This window comes from Gossypium hirsutum, chromosome A10, assembly GCF_007990345.1.
Source record: "Gossypium hirsutum isolate 1008001.06 chromosome A10, Gossypium_hirsutum_v2.1, whole genome shotgun sequence".
In the NCBI taxonomy this organism is placed as follows: domain Eukaryota; kingdom Viridiplantae; phylum Streptophyta; class Magnoliopsida; order Malvales; family Malvaceae; genus Gossypium; species Gossypium hirsutum.
In genome coordinates, this window is record NC_053433.1 from 77,185,644 (window position 1) to 77,207,083 (window position 21,440).

At 35.5% G+C, this 21,440-nt stretch overlaps 1 non-coding gene across 1 annotated transcript; it reads right to left on the minus strand.

Annotated features, from left to right (window-relative positions):
* Positions 1-464: 464 nt before the first annotated feature.
* On the minus strand, positions 465-571 carry LOC121208965 (small nucleolar RNA R71). The gene has a single exon (XR_005904085.1). It is a non-coding gene; the product is annotated as a small nucleolar RNA R71 (small nucleolar RNA).
* Between the last annotated feature and the right edge of the window lie 20,869 nt (positions 572-21,440).

The following is a 21,440-nucleotide window of genomic DNA, read 5'->3' on the forward strand; positions in this document are numbered from 1 at the left end:
TTAATCTTCCTGATCATAGGGTGATACTTGGTCTGAATGATAATTTGAATGGTCATGACCATAATTCTCATGTTCGTAAGGTGATAGATGACCGAGACAGACTAATCTGAGAGCATGTTGTGCCAATTTTGAATGACCTAAATCCAGGGATAGCTCGACCACAAATACAAGCTTAGTAGTTTGAGCTGAAACTGGTAATGTTTCAAATGTTAGAAATAGTAGGAAAATTTAGTGGATTACCCATTGAAGATCCAAGACTGCATTTAAGACTTTTTCTGAAGGTTTGTGACTCGTTTAGACAATAGGGTGTTCTTGAAAACGCTTTGCGGCTTAAACTATTTCCATATTCTTTTAGAGATCGTGAAAGAGTGTGGCTGAATGCTTTACCATCAGGAACAGTGGCATCATAAAATGATCTTTGCAAAAGATTTTTTCTATGGTATAATCCCCCAAGTATGAATGCCAAGCTTAGAAATGACATCACATCTTTTTATCAATCGAATTATTAAACCCTATATGAAGCTTGGGAACAATTTAAAGTCTTAATTAGGAAATGTTCGATCCATGGATTTCAACATTGGACTCAGATGGATATATTCTATAATGGGCTGAATGCACATATGAGGATGATAGTTGATGATTCTGCCAAAGGTACTTTGTTGGATAAATCTTATAATGAAGCATATGAAATTCTAGAGAAGATTGCCAACAATGATTATCAATATCCTACCACAAGATTTGGGATGAGAAAGAGACCTATTGGTACCATAGAGCTAGATGCAATAATTTCGTTAACAACCTAGGTATCTTCATTGGCTAATATGATCAAAACAATAAAGAAGCCTATTACAGTTTAGGAGATGAAATCAACTGAGCTTTTGTGTGTTTATTGTGGTGAAGACGACGTGTTTGATGAATGCCCATCAAATCTAGCATCTGTGTGTTACATAGATAATTTCTATTGGAACAATAACCCTTATTCCAACATGTATAATCTAGGGTGAAAGCAATATCCAAAATTTAGTTTGAATAATCAAGGTGTGGGGAATTTTAACTATGCTGTAAGACATAATGTCAATAGTGCACCGCCTGGTTATAATCATCCTATGCCTAGGCAAAATGTCCAGCAGGGTCAGGATTCAACTTCATCATCATCATCTATTAAAGCCTTGTTGTAAAAATATATAGCCAAGAATGATGCCGTAATTCAAAGTCAGTCTGCATCTCTCTGAGCTCTTGTGAATCAAGTGGGGCAAATAGTGAATACTTTGAATTTGAGACCACAATGAGCATTGCCAAATGATACCGAGAATTCGAGATCACAAGGAAAGGAATAGTGCAAGGCCATCACTCTTAGAAGCGGAACTTAGCTTGATGACATTGCTCAAGATGCCATGACAGGAGATGATAACTTGAATAACAACTATGTAAAGATCCGAGAGTCATATGAAAAACATATTGAACCTAAAAAGGGTAAGCAGTAAAATGATGTGGTAGAATCAGATCATGTTGTCAACAAGAAGGCCATGACAAAAAAATATCAGCAACCTGAAGGATGACCACCTCTACCTTTTCCTGAATGATTTCACAATTCTGAGCAGATTATTCAGTTCGAAAGATTTCTGGATGTATTGAAGCAACTTCGCATCAACATGCCAATGGTTAAAGAATTGGAGAAAATGCCCAATTACATGAAATCTATGAAAGATATATTGTCAAAAAAGAACAGATTGGGATAATTTGAGACTGTTGCTCTCATTAAAGGGTGCACTGCAATGTTGTTGAATAAATTACCTCTGAAGCTGAAAGACCCAGGGAGTTTCACTATCCCATGTTGGAAATTATTATATTGGTAAGGCGTTATGTGATCTAGGAGTGAGTATAAATCTAATTCTTATGTCTATTTTTAGGAAACTGGGAATTGGAAAGCAAGACCTACTACGGTTACGTTGCATCTGACTGATCAATCCTACACACATCCAGAAGGTAAAATTGAAGATGTGCTGGTAAGAGTAGATAATTTATCTTTAATGCGGACTTCATTATTGTAGAATGTAAAGCTGACCAAGATATGCCAATTACTTTTGGAAGATCTTTTCTTGCAACTGGCAAGACGTTAATTGATGTGCAGAAAAGGTGAGCTGACCATAAGGATAAATGATCAGCAGGTTACCTTCAATGTATTTAATGCTTTGTAATGTACTGATGCTAATGATGAATGCCATGCCATTGGGTTTATAGAAACAATAGTTGAGGAGTTAATAGATTTTACCACAGCAATTCCGACTGTAACGAAGATCCACTCGAGTAGAGTGATACAATCAATTTTGGGAAATTCGGTGAATTTATGGAAGCCAAGTAGATAGTGTATAGACCAGAAATAAGTTTGAATCCTTAGATTTATCAAATCGATCTTTCAATCCTCCTAAACTTTCTATAGAGGAACCCCTTATAGTAGAGTTAAAACCTTTCCCGTAGCATTTGAAATATGCTTACTTAGGTGACAACAATACCTTTTTGGTAGTAATTTTTGTAGAGCTAACACCCGAGTAAGAGGCAAGGTTGTTAGAAGTACTTCAGCGATTTAAAAAGGCATTGGGATGGACCGTGGCTAATAGAAAGGGAATTAGCCTTGCATTCCGCATGCATAAAATTTTGTTGGAGGATTGTCCTAACAATTCCATTGAATAGTAGCGAAGATTGAATCTGAGCATGAAAGAAGTTGTCAAGAAAGAGATTATCAAGTGGCTTGATGCTTGCATTATTTACCCAATTTCAGACAGCTCACGAGTGAGTCCTGTACAATGTGTACCTAAGAAAGGAGGTGTCACAGTGGTAAGTAATGATAACAATGAGCTCATACCAACTTGCACTGTCACAGGATGGAGAGTATGTATGGATTACTGCAAGCTTAACAAGGCAATTAGAAAGGACCATTTTCCCTTACTATTCATTGATCAAATGTTGGATAGATTAGCTGGGAAAGATTTCTACTATTTTTTTGGATGGTTATTTAGGATATAATCAGATTTTTATAGCTCCCAATAACCAAGAAAAGACAACTTTCACATGTCCATATGGTACTTTTACGTTCAGACGGATGCTGTTGAGGTTATGTAATACCCGACAACTTTTCAACGTTGTATGATGGCTATATTCTCTGACATGGTGGAAAACTTTCTTGAAGTCTTCATGGATGAATTTCTATGTTTGGGAATGATTTTGAAGATTGTTTCGAAAATCTAGATTTGGTCCTGTGCCATTGTGAAGAAACAAATCTTGTTTTAAATTGGGAAAAGTGCCACTTTATGGTTTGTGGAGGTATTGTCTTGGGGCATATGATATCAAAAAGAGGAATTGAAGTGGATCGAGAAAAAATTGAAGTGATAGAAAAATTACCACCTCCCACCAGTGTCAAGGGTATTATAAGTTTTTTAAGTCATGAAGGTTTTTATAGAAAGTTCCTAAAGGATTTTTCGAGGATATCTAAACCCTTGTGCACTTTTTTGGAGCAAAATAGACTTTTCAATTTTGATGAACATTGTTTGGTAGCTTTTGAAGAGTTAAAGAAAAAACTTATAGCAACATCGATTGTAGTAGCTCCAAAATGGACACTGCCTTTTGAACTCATGTTTGACGCCATCGATTATGCTAGCAGAACTTTACCGAAAGCGCAGCTTAATTCCACCGCCACAAAAAAAGAGTTATTGATTATGGTGTTCAAGTTCGATAAATTTTGTTCTTATGTAGTTGGTATAAAGGTTATAGTCTACACAGGTCATTCTGCTATTAAGTATCTAATGAGCAAGAAAGATGCGAAGTGAAGGTTGATTTGGTGGATACTTTTACTACAGGAGTTTGACTTGGAAATTAAAGATTGGAAAGGGATTCAGAATCAAATGGCTGATCACTTGTTGAGGTTAGAATTTAGAAGTAAACATGATCATGACATGCTTATTAAAGAAGAATTTCCAGGCGAACAATTGGTAGTTGCCACGACATTACCTTGGTGTGCCGACATAGTAAACTATTTAGTGAGTGGTGTGTTGCCACCCAATCTTAATAGTCAAAGAAGACAAAAATTTCTTGATGATGCCAAGCAGTATTATTGGGATGAACCTTTCTTGTTTAAAAATTGTGCTAGTCAAATAATTAGCAAATGTGTCCCTGATGATGAAATCCATAGCATTCTGCAACATTATCATTCAGCTTCGTATGGAGGACATTTTGGAGGGATGAGAACTGCTGCCAAAGTACTTCAGTCAGGATTTTATTGGCCAAGTCTGTTCAAGGATGGTCATGAATTCTATCAGTCATGCGACCTTTGTTAGTTAATAGGAAATCTATCTAGAAGACATGAAATACCATTGCAAAGTATATTGGAGATTGAATTGTTTGATGTATGGGGAATAGACTTTATGGGTCCATTTCCACTGTCAGTTGGAAAATTGTACATTCTATTAGCAGTGGACTATGTCTCTAAGTGGTCGAGGCTGTTGCCCTTCCTACTAATGATGGAAGGTCAGTAATAAAGTTTTTACACAAGAACACTTTTACAAGATTTGGTTCACTTAGAGCCATTATTAGTGATGAGGGGTCTCATTTTGACTACAAGTTAGTAACTTAGGCTTTGCATCGATATGGGGTGAAACATAAGATTGCCACAACATATCACCCCAAAACAAACGGACAAGCTGAAATTTCTAACAGAGAATTTTTTTTTTAAAAAAGTGGTGAATCCTACTCATAGGGATTGATCTACTAGATTGGATGAAGCTTTGTGGGCGTATCGTACCATGTACAAAACACTGTTCGAGATGTCACCTTTTAAGCTTCTCTATGTCAATCCATGTCACCTTCCTGTTGAACTTGAGCATAAAGCATTTTTGGCTATTAAGAAACTGAACATGGATTGGGTCGTTGCTGGCGATAAAAGGTTAATAGAATTGAATCAAATGGAGGAGTTCCGAGAAAAATCATATGAGAATGATAAGTTGTACAAGGAAAAGACCAAGCGTTAGCACGATAAAAAAATCATGCCTCGGCAATTTGAACCAGGGCAACAGGTATTGTTATTCAACTCTAGGCTCAAATTGTTCCCTGGTAAATTAAAATCTCGCTGGTAAGGTTCTTTTGAATTAGCTCAAGTGTATCCTCATAAAGCTGTTAACATCAAAGACTTGAAAATGGGAGTCATATTTAAGGTTAATAGGTAACGCTTAAAGTACTACTGGGGTGCCTATGTGGATCAAGACAAGCACTCCATTGACCTCTGAGATGTTTGAGATAACAATTCCTTTTATCTCTTTTTTCCTTACTTGTTTTACTTTAATTTTATTTTCAGTACTCATTTCATATTGTTTCCATTTTTTTTCTTATTTTTGAATAGTTTTCTATGATTTACAAAGACATAATAAAGTATGTGAATTGAATAGTTGCAATATTAAAAGGAATTTGCCGTAGCATTGCGACAAACTGGGTAAATGGATAATATGAGGATGACCGGGCAAATAAGTCTAAATGGAGAGATTTGTTTTTTTTATAGCTCAGCCAATTTTGTTACTTGACGAGCCCATGGAAGAGAAGTTAAAATTTTATTTAAGGATTAAGTTAAAATTTTGTTTAAGGATTAAGACACTTTACATTCCCCCCCAAAATCTTCCTTATTCTTTTCTTTTCTCCTCTCCTCCACGGCACATAGCTTCTCTAGCACAGTTCACTTTTGCTGAACTATCACCATTATCTCCTTTATTTTCCTCTTCTCAACTGCTCACGTCTCTTAAGTTTCTCCTAAGTTTTTCATTTTTATTACTCCTTCTCTTCAATATCTCTTATCTTTTCTTGCACTACATTCTTCAAGATTTTTTCCAATCTTTTCAAACGGTTTGCATCAAAACTGCCTCCAAAATTGCTGAACCATGAAGGGCTGGTGCTACTCAACCAAAGACATTCTTTAACAGTGCCACAGCCACAAGATATAAATATTAACATTGTGAAACACCTTTTTTGTTTTGAGCAAGGGTTCTTGTTTAAGGATGAACTATACATGGGATACAATGAATCTGTGTCCTTTATAGTAGAAAAGCATGGGTGTAATGTTTTTTGTTTGCACCCCGAAGACGTTTTAGGGAAAATTGTTTGAGAATTTTATGCCCATGTCAATTCTCCATATTCCCCTTTTATCTACGTAAGGGGAAGTTCCATTTCTTTTGATGAAGATTATATTAATGCACAGATTGGTTGTAACACCCTATACCCGTAACCCACGTCAGGGCGGAGTACAAGGCATTACCTAACTTGATCTCATGCACACAACCTATCTCAAATTACCGAGACTTGGTCCAAATTAAAAAATTTTCAATTTCTACTTTAACTTCTTATTATGGGCTTACGAGTCCCAAATCAATCATTGATAACTATTCAGAACCATTCCGGGTCTTTAAACCAACCTTAAGAAATTGCCTTTAAAACAGGGTACACGTCAGTGTAGAAGGGTAACACGCCCGTGTGACCATTTCGACATGGTCGTGCTGATGGCCCGTGTGGCTCACACGGCCTAAGCATTCTGGGATACGCCCGTGTCCCACACCCATGTAGAATTAATTTCTAATTCACACCTACAGGGATTTTCACACGGCTAGACACACGCCCGTGTAAATGGCCCGTGTCCCTCACACGGCCACGACACGCCCGTGTCCTAGCCTGTGTGCAAAAACATGGACATTCTGTTTCTGACGTTAGCATGCTCAAGATGTCACACGGCCAAGGCACACGCCCGTCTGCTAGGCCGTGTCCTTTACACGGCTGAGACACACGGCCGTGTCTCTGCCTGTGTATTTATTACCATGCATACTAACTTGAAATCTTTACGTGCAGGGGACATACGACCTGATTACATGCCCATGGGGCAGACCATGTGTCACACAGGCCTAGACACACACCTGTGTGTCTACCCGTATGGACAATATAAGGCTATTTACGAAGCCTCATTGCCACCTTTACATACTTAGATTCATACACATGTCAACAATACCAACACAAGCACAATTCATATAACCAATTCAGCCATAATAGACATTCATTTAACCATGGGAATGCATCTTTTATAAGTTCAAAATGAATATTAACTATCATTCAAAACTTAATACAAATTGAAGGGTTTGCAACCCAAGCCAACACATTTGGCCAATTCTCAAAGACACAAAATAATAAAGTCTAAGTCCTATACATGCCATATTCAAAAATATAAATCTAACTATACCGAATACATTGGTTGATTGTGTGATCAATATCTCTAACTTCTATGATCCTTGAGCTAGTTAGGCGACACTGTAAGGAAATGGAAAGAAAATGGAGTAAGCATAAAAGCTTAGTAAGTTGCATATAAGTAAATATACAACGCATAAAAGCTTAGTAAGTTGCATATAAGTAAATATACAACAACAATATATCAATAATCAACATGCCCATAATACCAAGGTAGGAAAAGACATAACTTACTCATTACCATCCATACAAGTCACATAGTATACAATGAGCTCATATCTCATACATACCAATTTGGTATACATAGGGTAAGAATATAGTTGTATTATTTACATACAACTTACCTTGGATTACAAAACGTACAGGACTAGTCGGCTTAGTCGATTTGCTTGGCTTTCCCCCGCTCTAGGTTTGGATTTGGAAATTCTTGATCTATAATAGAAAAACACACTCATTTAATCCCTAAATAAAATTAAGAAACTAAAAATTCACATTTTTGGTAAAATGGCCATTTTGCCCCTAGACTTTTGGCAAAATGACCATTTTACCCCTATGCTCGAAAATCAATTTTTATCTAATTTATTTGCATCTTAAGCCTATATGAACTCTTTTTAATCTTATAGCAACCCAAAATTCTCTCTATTTCACATATTTATCTTTCATTTTACAACTTGTGTAAAATAGTCCCTTTAGGTGTTTTCATGGTATCACCTTTCACAAAAGTTGTCTATTACACAACTAAAAATCATATTCTTTCATAAAATTTTAGAAAAACACCCTAAATTATCTCATGGTAAAACCCTATAACTTCAACCATTTTGCAAGATATACCCCTCATTTGAAAGCTCATGCTTCAAGGGTCTCAAAAATAAAAAAATCATCAACAAAGGACATGGAAATCACTTACTTCTAAGATGATAAGTTGCTGAAAATTTTGAAGTTCAAAACCCCAAAAAATGGCTAAAAATTGGTTGAGAAGGAAGATGGAAAAGGGATGGTATCATCTTTCTTTATTTTATTTCCTTTTTAGTGAAATAAGCCACCCAATTCCACCTAACCTTGAAAACTGTCTCATGTTTTTCTCATGGCTGACTATGCTATCATAATAGGCTCTAATTTCCATTTAATGACCTCCAATTTTCCTTCTCTAGATATTTGACACCTCTAGCTATCAATTTAGGACTTTTGCATTTTATGTGATTTAGTCCTTTTTCGCAATTGGGTTTACAAATATTAAAATTAGCTCTCCAAATTTTTCGTGCACTATATTAAACATGCAATGACTCCAAAAAAATAATAAAATAATCTCTCTGACTTTAGATTTGTGGTCCTGAGACCACTACTTTGACTAGGCCTTAAATCGGGCTGTTACATTGGTCTTGCAAGTGTCCAAGACAAATACACACCGTTTGCCGATAGTATCACTATTGAGGGTTTAACCCAAGTATTGGATGATTTATGTATCAAAGGAACATGATGGCGACAATGATCTTCTTAGCTATTGTCGTACCTCGAACTATTTTGAGCGTGGGCTCGAACCAATTGAACCAAAACAAAAAACAAGAAAATTTTTTCTTTTGGAGTGAAAACATAAATTCTCTCTTCTTTAATAGAAATCAGTAAAATTATTGTTCCAGAAAAATGTTTTTAAAAGTTAAGAATAAATTCTCTCTATTTTTTGGCAGAATAATAATCTCTCAAAAATTGTGTAAATAGCTCTACTGATGCCATCTATTTATAAGAAGAGAATGTAGAACCCTAGTAGAGTTGTAGATGTTTATTTTAAATACAAAAAAAAAAATTCCTACTTAGAGTAGGAGAGCAGTGAACGACTCACCTTGTATTTCTACTAGGTTTGCCGCTTCCATCATGTTATATGAGGGGTTTTGGGCCTCTCTCAAATCGAGTCAAATTACATGTGCTTCGTGGGCCTTTTTGACCTAGTACTTTGTAATGTGATCCAACTCGATTCAGTTTTTCTATTTCCCAAAATAAAGTTCAATATTTATATATTAAATAATTTTTTCATCCCAATTTTACTCCAGTAAAATTTTGACGATCTTACCCCTCAATAAAATTTTAAAAAAATTCATTCAATATGTCACAATTCAACATGTTCACCATGAAAAAATGATTTATTTTCATTTTTGGGCTTCAAAACAGTCCAAAAATATAAACTCATTCTTCCATCATTTTCTAAGTAATCCTATATAGGATTGCAAATTTTCATTTCCATTTTTGGAAACTTAAAGACATTTCCAAATGATTCCATTTCTCCAATTTAGAGAAAACCATAATCGTTCTTGAATGTTTCCCATTTCTCTTTTTTTATTCATTTCTATTCGAACACACAATTCATTTTTGGCTTCAACGAGTTAGCGGAGGGAGTGGTTGGACATATGTAGTTGAGGCTCAAATGATTTATAATTAAGTTTCTACGTTTCACCTATTAATTGCAAATTCATTTATTCACGAAGTCATTCCAATATAGTATCGTGACTAAGCTCTCTCCAATGACATACCACTACGAAAGCAACTACTTAGTGCTCGTCGAATGAACATTTCATTAGTGTGTTACCCTCATAGGATATCCTTAATCTATTTGGAATAATATTTGTTCTACTAATATGGTCCTATTTTATCTTATGGTAACCATTACATCTTTCTTCATGAAAAGTCAATCACTACAAATAGTGATCAAGTCGTCCATCACAAAGACAAACTTCCCGTGGCCACATTTAGTTTTCATCAACCACGTAATTCCAATGAGAGGATATCATTTACCCATGTTTTAGGCTATGAATTCTACTATTTTGAATGATGCTACATACTATAGAAGTCGATACCTAACGCACCAGCTTTCGATTCCTTATCTATTTGAGCTCAGGCTTTTACTTACATCAAAATGTACGACTCATGTTTACATACTTTGCCATCCATTCAGGATTTAGGTATACCACACTATGAACGTCACAAGTGAATAAACCCATAAAAAATTAAGATCTATTCTTCTTGGGTCCTATCCGATGTAGTGTTAGTCCATTTAGTCATATCTATGGCTTTATCTTTTGGGAGTCATCAACTCTGATGCCTAAGACAAGACATGTCTCTAATTAGACTTGATAGACGACATATTAGTCTTTCAATCAGTTTGCTCATTTTCGATTAGACTACGAGCATGTTTATGTTTATCTACTAATATAGACTGTCTTTTCGCATTAGGATCTGGCTACGTAATACCGCTTAGTATTAGTCAAACATTAGACAACCAATGAGCTACATTTATTTCTATTTGGCTTTGCATGCAAAAAATGATGTGAGGAAAATTAGACAAAGTATATTAATGTAATTAATGAATTTGTTTTATTAATAAATCTGTTCGAAAAAATTACAAGTGTATATTGGTGAAAATACTACACTTAGGGCACCTGATCCAACAAGAAACGCATAGTAGCGCATATGCTATGAAACTTGGAGAGAATAAGATGTACCGCAATCCGTGGGTACTATATCGGTGGCCTGGTTTGAAGCAGGAAGTAACTGATTTTGTAGTTTGATGTCTGATGTGCCAGCATGTTAAGGCTGAGCATCAATTTTTTTCGTGTCTATTGTAGCCTATTAATCTTTTGCAATGGAAATTGGAGTAGGTAATAATGGATTTTGTTAGTGGGTTGCCTTTAACACCCACTAAGAAGGATTCAATTTGGGTAATTGTGGATTGATTGACTAAATCTGCCCATTTTATTTTGATTCAGACTGATTATTCTCTATAGAGATTAGAGAAGTTGTACATCTCCAAGATTGTAAGACTTCATGCGGTTACTATATTGATTATTTCATATCGAGACCCTCATTTTACATCACAATTTATGAAGCTCTAGGTACTTGGTTGGACTTTAGTACAACATTCCATCGACAAACTGATGGACAGTCCGAGAGGGTTATTCAGGTATTGGAAGATATGTAGCGAAGTTGTGTTATCGATTTCCATGGCATTTGGGAGGAGTTTGTGCCTCTGGTTGAGTTTTCTTATAATAATTGCTTCCAGTCTAGCATGAAGATGGCACATTACGAGGCTTTATATAGTCGTAAGTGTCGTACACCATTGTGTTGGACCAAGTTAGGTGAAAGGAAAATTTTGGGTCCAGATTTGGTTCTTGATATTTTGGGCAACGTTAGGCTGATTCAGGATTGGTTAAAGGTGGCATTGAATAGACATAAATCATATGCAAATCTTAAAAGGAAATATATTGAGTATGGTTGGGGGGATCGAGTTTTCTCAAGATATCTCCATGGAAGAAGATTCGAAGGTTTGGTCATAAGGGCAAGTTGAACTCTAGGTTTATTGGTCTACTTTTTGAGTTGGACCGCATCCATGAAGTCTTTCATGTATCTATGTTGAGACGGTATTGATTTAATCCATCTGATGTAGTACCGATTGAGGAGATCATGTATCTTTTGAGAAGGAGCCAATATAGATTTTGGATCGCGAAGTACATGTTTTGAGAAAGATGAGGATTCCTCTAGTCAAGGTTTTATGGAGGAATCATGGTACTGAGGAAGCCATTTTGGGAATTGGAAGACTCGATATGTCAGTAATATCCTCATTTTTTTGATCTAGGTAAATTTCAAGGACGAAATTTCTTTGAGGGGAGAGTTATAATGCCCTAAACTTCTTTGCAGTGAGTGCTAATTGTGACATGTAAATTGATCTGGTTTAGTAGTTAAGTGTTCTGGTTGGGTGCTTAAGGTTCTGTGTTCGGTTCCCTTCATTTAATTTTTTTATTAATTTTGTCCCAAAATCTAGATTGTCACGCCTAGCTTTTCTTTAGATTTTATATGTTAGTTATTAAGTGTGAGGCATTGGCCTAGTGGTTGAGGAGTGTTATAAGTTTTCTTGTGTCTCGAGTTTGAGCTCAAAGTGGAAATATTTTTGCTGTCTCTCGGTTGTGTTACCCAACTTGATAGAAGGTTGGTAAAACGCAAACTCCGAGCAATCAGATTGTGATAATAACTAAATCAGATTAGAAGAGATTTTTATTTAGATTTTTATTTAATTTTAAAAATTATGGAATTATCCCCTAAAATCTCTTTAGTGTCATCCCTTTGCCCCCCTCATTCCCTACTTTTTCACTTTTATTTCACATTTTTTACTGAAAACTTTTCTCTATTAACCTCTGCTTTTGTTTTTTCCTTTATTTTATTGTTTTCATATTTTCATCTGAACAATCCCTTGTTCTTTCTCTTTTGTTGTTCCTTACTACTATTTTTATTACTGTCCAAACCTTGTGTAATGCCTTCAACCCGACCTGATTTACCAAGTCCGGATCTCGGGTGTTACCACATAAACCACTTAACAAAATTTGTAAAATAGTTAACAATTGCACCTTACTTAAAACATTTTTCTTATCATTTTATTGAATGGATCCATATTAAAGAACAAAGGAAAGTATTTAAAAATAATAATATAATACATCAAACCTGTTACAAATTATTAGAACGCATAGTCTTACAAAAGACAAACTCTTAGGGCATAGTCCTACTAATGCCATTTTTTCCAAAACATCTGTATAGTATCCCCACACACCTCATCTCTGGTGTATTCTTGGTGTTGTCCTTGCTAGCAAACTCTCTTAAATAGCTATACCTGAAACATAAAATGGACACTAGTAAGTTGAGAGGAACTTAGTGAGTTTTGAACACCACATACCTTTTAATATTTCTTGATAAATTCTTCATCTTTAACATTTGGATTTCCCCATATTTGTCTTTGGTGGATTCCTTCACCTTGTCAGTTATATAATTACATTCTTATATGCCACTTATCATTCCTAACATATCATCATTCATGTAACTGTTTGATTTACACCATATCTTAATAGACTGTTTGATTTACACCATATCACATTTATGGATGCTTTCTCCTCAGCTTTGGTGAATTCGATGCTCCTATTTCTTTAATTTCATGTTTTATACTTAGGTGAGCATAGAAGAGTAAAAAGAGCGCGAAACGGGCCGAAAACAGAGAAAATGGACCCACGTGGGAAATCAACACGGCCTGGACTTCCTCACACGGGCGTGTCACACGGCCGTGTCCATTTGGTAGGATCGAAGCATGACTTACATGGGTAGACTACATGCCCGTGCCTATTCAACAGCCTTGACCACGGGCTGGAGCAATCGCACACTAGCGTGTCACACGGGCGTGTCCCTGCCGAGCCTAAGTATAGTCCTATTCGGAAAAGGCCACTTTTGAGGGCTCTTAGGCATTCTAAAGCCTATTTAAACACCTAAGGAGGCACTTAGAAGACACATGCAGAGTAGGAGGCTAGGAATTACTCAAGGGAAGCTGATTGGTCCATTTCAGAAGTTGGATTCATCGTCAAGACTAAAGATCTCCCTTCAATTTCCATTCAAGGGTTTTAGGTTTTCTTTATGTTTTGTATTCATTATTCTTCTAAGATGTTTTCTTTTATAATTATGAACTAAACCCCCTAAATACCTAAGGGGAATGAAAGCTAAGACAGATCTTGTTATTATTATTTGAATTGTATGATTAATATTTCACTTGTTCTTAATTATGTGTTCTTAATTCTTATTTTAATATTCCAGGATATTGATTCAAGTTAATGCTCTTATTCAGAGGAGGAAAAGACCCTGTCTAAGAGTAAAATTATTGTAATTAAGCAGAGTTGATTGCACGCCTAGAGATAGGGTGATAAGATTTTGCCAAATTAAGGTGAAACCTAATAAGGGGAGCTATAGATCGAGTTAATGCAACACTAGGGCGTTAATTAGAAAGAGATTTCAATTAATCAATCTAGGGTTAAACTTTATTAGTCTCGAGAGAGATAATAATATAACTTAGGGATTTCTACAGAACAAGTCAAATGAATAAATCATCTGATTCAGAGTCAAATAAATAGTGAAGTCTAGGTGGATTTTTCCTTGGGTATTGTTTTAAATCAATCGAGTTTCTCCAAAAGCTTTTTCCCAATTTTCTCTATGTGCACCCTTAGTTTAGTTAAGTAGTTTAGATAAAAAAATCCCTTAATTTTTAGGCTAGATAATAAAAAGAAAGTAATTACTAGTACTCTTGGTTCCTTTGGGTTTGACAATCCGGTCTTGTTAAAGCTATACTACTGTTCGATAGGTACACTTGCCTTCATTGTGATAATAGTTAGTTTCAAGAACGAATAATTATAAATCTTTAAAACTTGTCGCGAATATCACGTATCAACTATACTACCTTTTTCTGTAACAGCCTGGTTTAGACCCTAGTCAAAATAGTGGTTTTGGGACCACAAATATGAGTTATAAAAATTATTTTAATATTATTTTCCATGTTTACAGTATGTGGTTAAGCATGAGTGAAATTTTCGTATGAAAATTTATTCGTTTGTGTGCTTAATTTGATAAAATGACCTAATCGCATAAAAGGTAAAAGTTTCCTGTTATATGTTATAAGTACTTATTTGATATGGATTATTAACTGTGACATCCATATGTGGTTATTTGACCTTGGTTATAATTAAATGATGTTAGTGGACATTAGTTGGTGGAATTTTAATGTTATTAATCAAGGGCAAAATTGGTATTTAGCCTAGTATGTTAATTAAATTAAAACAAAGCATGAAATTGGCCATTATCATCTATCTATTATTGAAATTATCAAAAGAAAAAGAAGAAAACTCAAGCTTAGGGTTCGGCTAGGAGATTTGGTGATTAAGGTATGTTTTGAGCTCGATTTTTGATGATTTTTATGTTTTTGAGATCGTTGCTTAGTAATATATCAAGCCCATGCCCTAATTTTTAAATTGGTTGATGATTTTGAAAGATTTCATTGATGAATTCATGTGTTTTATGATGTTTAATGATGAATTATGAAAGCTTAGTGCTTGATATACATGTTTTGTAAAGTGATTTTGAGTAAAAATGCATATTATGGATTTAATTTAGAAAAGTGTAAATTGAGGGGTTGAATTGTAAAATAAATGAAAGTTTTAGGATCCTGGAGGTCCTTATGATATTCGGCTATGTATGGGTTCATTGAAATTATGTGAATTTTGTGTTTTTGTGAAATAGGGACTAAAGTGTTAAAATGTGAAAATGTAAGGGCTAATTTGTAAAATGCCCTAACTATGTGTTTTATGGATTAAATTGAATGATTTTTTGAATAAAAGGGTTAATTTTGAATACATATAGATCAAGAAAAGAGGAATTTAGATTTAGACCGAGGGAAATCGAAGGTTATTGAGTAATCGGTCTGAATCGTCAATTCCGAGTATGAGGTAAGTTCGTACATGATAAATAATGTTATAGTTATGTTTTAATGCTTTGATAATGCATAAATGGTATAGATGTTTGATTACGGTTTGAGCATGATAATAATCGACTATGTTCGGCACTAAGTGTGCTGTTCAAAATAGCTTCGGCTACAAATGACACAGAGTGTGCGAGTTGGAATAGCTTCGGCTATAACAGGCACTAAGTGTGCGATACCGAGATAGCTTCGATTTATTGAAATGGCACTATGTGTGTGAGATTGTTACGGCTTTGATACATCACTGATGCACTAAGTGTGCGAATTCTTAAAGCATGGAAAGACTTCCGAATGAATTAATGTATTTGAACAAGACTTATGAATGAAATGAATGCGAGATATTTAGATTTGTCTGGTAACGCCTTTAACCCTAATTCAGCAACAGATACGGGTTAGGCATGTTACATTTTCCATTTGTCTTCAAACAACTTTAACGATTATTCTAGAACAGTTAATTACATGCATTATTCTTGATGAATACCACTTACTGTTCATGCTTTCAACAAGTTTCCACACTGAGCTTGCTAAATCAGATTAAAAATTGAACCATACCTTGATTCTGCCCAATACTTACTCATACTGATGAGAAACGCTCTAGGTGATTTAAAATAATTCCACACAACTTTACTACAGGGCACGAGAAATCCATGATAACAAACAACTCAGATTCCTTCAGATCTTAGATGGAGACATGATACTATTTAGATACAACGAATATTAGATAACTTAGGATTCCACCTTAATAGCATGGATAAATCAAACTGATAGACCTTATATCAAAAATGCCCATAAACTAAATTGATAGATAACTATGACGAATACCCTCTTTGGACATACTGATTCATATTTCTTTTCAAGAAACTTCCTTTAATACTTATTCTATTTCATCACAAAACTTCTCACACCAAATCCATATCCTTAATATAGACTTATCAGAGTACGCCACAATGGCAAATAGAATGCCACCGAGGAAACCTAAGAGAATTGTTGTGTTTGTGATATTGATTTGACCATCATCACCTCGGGATACACAGAAAATCTAGTCAATAAATGCGGCTCAACTGCCTTTTCCAGAATGTGCCATGGCTATGGACTTTCATTAGAATTATCATATTAGAACTCGTGTTTATTGTCCAGACAGACTTCATTGAAAACCACTATGGTGTCAAAACTCACATCTCAAAACCTCTCAACACTTAGTTACACTCTATTTCCCCATAATTATTAATCACACCTCATATATCTAACATAAGTACACGTTCAAATAGGCTATACTAGTTTTCTTAACCAAATCATGCTCAATATAATTTCACACACACATTACATGATCACATATCACAGTATACATCTTAGGCACACATACACAGTTTCTTCACAGAATCATATGCATCCATACATGCAATCCATTACATTCTAGACTCACGAGGACACTATATCAAGATCTCACAAATATTTTCAACAGTTATTCAAGTACTGATTCACTGATACTAAAACATTGATCACAAAAGATTTATCTAGAAAGACTTGTAGGATTCGATATTAAGGACTCACCTGAGGCTTACCTACTACAGCTACCAGCTCCAAACTCAGCTATCTAGTTCGAACCAACATCAACATGTAACACCCCAAACTCGGCCTGGACGTTATGCAGAATCTGGCGATGTCACATGAGAGTGTTTCTGAAAACGCATTGACCTAAAAATCGTCCCAATTATTAATTTTACTTAGTTTAGGAAAATGTGTTCTAATTGATTTGATTTAAAACATTTCTTTTACGCAGAAGCTTTTGAAATCCCAATAAATTTTTGGGAACCGTTTCATGTACGAAAACCTTAGCTTTTAGGAAAAACTGAGTTTAGTCTAAAATCCCATAAACCGTTTAAAAATCCAAATAAATTCCATAAAGTCCTAAATTACATAAACCAACCCAGAACATAATTAAGAAAAAAAATGAATACTGAAACTGAATTTAAAACAGTCTAAATATGTGTAGCCACCGTCGAGTCCTTCGCTGTATTGAACTATGAAGTCTGGGGATTACCTACACAGATTAAATAGAGAACGGTGAGTTTTCGCAAACTCAGTGTGTAATCCCCTCAGAAAATATACACAATAGCAGAAATTAGGCATACATCCAAATATCAGATAACTCGGGCCTGAACCCTTTACAGAACCGGTGTGAACCTTCGTCCACTCAGATCTAGAATCAGATATGAACGACCTTAGCCCATCTTAGATATATGATGTATAATAGAGCAGAATAATAAAGTCCTACCCACCAGCCTATACACACCAACTCCGTCCAACCCTACACACCATGTGGGGATAAAATCGACCCACCCATCCCTACACACCATGCTGTATCGAAATGTGGCACATAATCAGATAATTACAGCTATGCTACCAGATATTAGGCTTAGGAGCCTTTCAAAATATTTCCTCCATATAAGACAACCCAACCCTGATGCAATGCAGCATACAATACATGATGTGCAAATATGCAATTAACAGATCATACATACAAATTGGTTTACATGCTAAGAGTAACATGCTAGGGCACATATATCACATAGTTAGATCATGTAATCAGGGGTCAAGTAACTCTTATCGACCTATAGTAGGTCCCAGTCGACTTGGACGACCTAAGCACCTTTCAGAGTATTTTAGAAAATTGGGCTCACACGTCCATGTGGCCTGCCCGTGTGGGACCACACGACCCAAATTGGCCTTAGCCGTGTGAATCACAGGGTCTGGCCCAAAATTCCCTATGCTCGTGTGGTTTATCTGTGTTGGCCCACATGCCCATGTAGCCCACAAGACCCAATTTGCCAAGCCCGTGTCCCACACACGGCCTCGCTAGTCCTTACACGACCATGTCATGCACCCATGTCCTGTGTGCAAGGTCTGGTTCGTCGATCACACGCTTGTGTATTGCCATACAGCCTACCATATGGGCGCCCACATACCTATGTGGTGTCAACAATTTCGTGTTTCGGCTTCTACGAATTCTTATTTTCTGTGTTTTTAGGTACACACCTGGTACGTTTTCGATGTTCCCGCAACTTCAAGCACTCTAGATCCTAAATCCGTCCAAAACCATCATATAATTAACACATAGATTGACTTTCGATCGTGAAAAATTGACAAGGCATTCAACCCAAAACCGTGAAAGCCCTTACCTTAAACGAATATTGGCCAATTCGCTATCCTACAGCACCAGTCAAAATCCAACAGCCCTTCAAGAGTTCCTATACAGGAACATTGCAACAAAACAGAGTCACAGTCTCACTCAATCACTTAATCAACAACAAATGTGACGGCCCAAAGTTGACCCTAGTCGAAAAGTGGTTTCGGGACCACGAAACCGAGTCTTATAAATAATTAAAAATTATATTCTGTGTTTATGATGTGAGTAATTGCATGTGTGAAAGTTTCATGCATTAATTTGATCATCTTTATGTGAATCTTTTTTTATATGGACTTATATGAAACTTTGTTGGAAAGTGAGAGGCTAATTTACAATGGTCTAATAGTACATGCATTGAAAAGAGTGGTTTTGCATGTCAATTTACCCAAGTTAAATATGGTGGCCGGCCATGTTATGGAGTAAATAATATTATAACTATTTTATGCTAATAGTTTATGTTACAAAATGAAATAATGAATAAGGTTAATAAAATACAAGTTAGTGGGAGGAAAAACCAAAGTTAGCCTATGTTTTCTCCTCCATTGCCGTAACTAGAGAAAGAAGAGGAAGAAAAGCCTTTGGGGAAGAAAATTCGGCTAAGGTGGATACCTAAAGTAAGGTAAGTTCAATGTCATTCTTGGAAAACTTATGCACCATTTGGATGATTAGTTTAACTTCTACCTATTTTATGGTTTGAAGATAGGTTTTGTATGAGTTAAGTTTCGGTTAAGGTGGATTGATTAATTGGGTTTTATAAGGAAATTATGCCATAGCCGAATGTGTCTTGAAGAAGATGTCATATGTGCTTATTATAAGTATATGTATGTTCGGCTAATGAGTTTGAATTGAAGTTTCGATAGGTTGTGGGTTGAGTGGCCGAGTGAACTATAGGCTTTGCAAGGATGGAATTTACTTATAAGTTGTGTGTGTATGGCTTTATTTGCTAATGACATTTAAGAGTTTAAATCTTGAATAATGTTATGCATAGGTTTCGGCCATGAATCCTTGTGTTATAACACTTGCTTAATAATGAAAGAACATGAGCTTAAAGCTTGAGTAACACTCGGCTTTAGTGTAAGTTAAAATTTGTTAGAAAATAATTTTCAAGTTAGTAGATTATGTGTTAAGAGAGGGATTTAGAATGTATATATATATAGCTGAATGTGATATGTGTGAATTATATGTTAAATCAAGGCTTGGTAAGCTAGCTATTAAGGTGAAATGCTAATGTTAGTATTTGATTTGGTAATAATCTGTTTGGGGACAGCAGCAGTAAGGTGATTTTGGAAAATCGCCATAAATTGTAGGAGTTGAATTAGAAGCTGAGTGAATTATGTCATTAAAGCTTGAAGAGTCTATTTTCTTACAAAGGAAACTATAAAAACAAAAGAGTTACCGATCTTGAGATATTTGAAGTATTGTGGGGCTGAGTCAAAATGACTGCTGGATTCCCTGTTCTGTTTTTAGAAAATCATTATAAATTGTACAAAAATGATTATAAGATAAAATTTATATGCTTAGACTCCTTAATGAGTCTAGTTTCAAATGAGATCAAATACAACACATTTGGAATTCTGTAAAGTGAGAAATTGGATTCGTAGTGAAGAGTGGTCAGAATAGTCAACCAGTGAAATAGGGGAAACTTTAAGAAAAATCTGGTATTGATTGGCCAAGCCTAAAATTCTGAAAATTTTATGGATGGAAGATATACGAGTCTATATTCAGGGAAAATTAACGGCAAGTGATTTGGAGTTTAGTAGCTCCAGTTATAAGTAATTTAGTAACTACTGCTCAGGAAAACAGCTCGTAGTGAATATGTGATTTTGTTGTAAACATTAATGAAAGTTTGCCGATGAATTATTTATTGATTAATATAAAGCTTGCTATAATCTATGTGTGTGAAAGTCGGATCAATATATATAATATTATTCTGAAAGTAATACTTGAATAGTCGATTAATGACTATTTTAAATTTTGTTGAACTTAAGCTCAAGAGCAAGGGGGAACTAGATCCGATAAAGGGAAGGAAAAAGTAATTGAATAGCCGTTGAAGTCGTTCGACGACATTTGAGGTAAGTCTTCGAGTAATGACCCTACTTGAATTATATTGAAATGAATAGTCATACTATGACGGATAGTCGAATGTGCTTAGAGACTATCTTATAAAGCCAATTGAAATCATGCTCCTTGTGTGTGGCTACTGAGCCGAAATTTGAAAAGTTTAATAAATGTTTCGTGTTCGAGCCTTAGTAACGAAGAAATGATATGGATGTGTTATGATTATTGATATATGTGTGTATGAACATTGGATTATATCCGGGCTAAGACCCGAAGGCAATTATGCGAGATGATATATCCGGGCTAAGACCCGAAGGCAATTATGCGAGTTGATGTATCCGGGCTAAGACCCGAAGGCAATTATGCGAGTTGATGTATCCGGGCTAAGACCCGAAGGCAACTATGCGAGTTGATATATCCGGGCTAAGACCCGAAGGCAATTATGCGAGTTGATATATCCGGGTTAAGACCCGAAGGCAAATGTGTTTGTGGCTGTATTCGGTTAAATACCGAAGAAACTTGGGTTTGAATGTGAGCGTTTTGTGCTGTAACTAATTTAATAATTATGCTTGACCAACCCGAATGATAAGGTATGTTTGCGTGTGC